This window comes from Octopus bimaculoides, chromosome 2 (genome assembly GCF_001194135.2).
Source record: "Octopus bimaculoides isolate UCB-OBI-ISO-001 chromosome 2, ASM119413v2, whole genome shotgun sequence".
In the NCBI taxonomy this organism is placed as follows: domain Eukaryota; kingdom Metazoa; phylum Mollusca; class Cephalopoda; order Octopoda; family Octopodidae; genus Octopus; species Octopus bimaculoides.
The window spans coordinates 67,935,104-67,936,432 of record NC_068982.1 but is presented as its reverse complement, the minus strand read 5'-3'; the positions used below and the strand labels follow the sequence as shown (position 1 = coordinate 67,936,432).

Here is a 1,329-nt window from a genome sequence, read left to right as displayed (position 1 = left end):
ATATATATATATATATATATATATAACAGATGTTAAAGACTAATTGTTGTGGTGAGCTGTTAACTGGAACCTAACTGAGAGTTAATACGGTATCCACCCGGTTAACATATCCCTCCAAACTTACTCTTACACACACACACACACACATATACGTGGGTGGCCCGAAAGTCACTGAGGGTTTTAACTTTTAATAACTGCTTTACTTTAACTAATAATTGTATGAAATTTTACTTCGAAGTAATGGAGATAATGTAGAGTAGTTTACACTTGTTCTTTTTCATCACAACCCTGCATTATGTATGAAAAATGACATCTTTTAAATGGCGTCCATTTTCAGCTTCACACATCCGTGCCCTTTCGAATATATGTTCCATGACAGCTGTAAATGTTTAAGTGTCCAGTTCCCTGATTTCCCTTGTTACGTTCTTCTTCAATTGCTCCAGGTTTTCTAGTTTGTTGACATAAATCTTCTCCTTTAGATACCCCCAGAAGAAGAAGTGAGGGCTGGTCAAATCTGAGAAACGCGATAGCCAGTTGATATCGTCGTAGCGAGAAATGATTCTTTCTCCTAAACATTGCCTCAGTAACTGTATTGTTTTTCTTGCGGTATGAGCAGTGGCCCCGTCTGGAACCACATATCGGATCTATTTTGAATGGACCTGTACCGTTCACCAGTCACAGTGACAGCTATCCCGTCATCGTCCTTAAAGAAATAAGTTCTGATTATGTCATCCGCCATAATTGCACATTATACTGTATACTTGATGGAGTGCAATTCTCTTTGGTGTGCTGCTCTGCTGCCAATTCCTGGATTCTACCCGCGTATTGCAGCCTGGGCTTTCAACAACTGAACCAACTGTACCTTGTATGGAAAAAGATTAAATCTGCTGAGAACTCTTTGCAGCAAAGTTCGTGAAATCTCAAGCTGTCTGCACCACCATCGTGTCGACATGACTGTATTCTGTTCGACAATCTCTTGCATTCGTTCCCTTACCTCATCGGTTCTGATAGTCCGAAGCCTCCCATGCCGTGGGAGATAACTTGCTTGTTTTTCAAAACAACGAACTAGGTTCCTAACTGTGTTTTCACTTGAGGCATCTCTAACTTGAAAGTGCTGACGATATGCTCTCTGGGTTTAAATAACTGACTCCTGATTTTGATAGAACATTTCCACCACTTGAGTGCGTTGAGCAGTTTCATATTTTTCGACAATTAATTTTCAGGACCTAGTCCATAAAATCCCTGAAAAAGAAAACCAAATCTTCAAAAGATAAAAAAAATTATCAAAAATTGCAACCTCTCAGTGATTTTTGGGTCACACTGTATATA

General features: G+C 39.3%; 1 long non-coding RNA gene across 1 annotated transcript in view; it reads right to left on the bottom strand.

The window, feature by feature from the left end:
• LOC106884477 (uncharacterized) overlaps positions 1 to 1,329 on the bottom strand; it is an 8,056-nt gene that overhangs the window by 448 nt on the left and 6,279 nt on the right. The gene's annotated exons all lie outside the window — the stretch shown is intronic.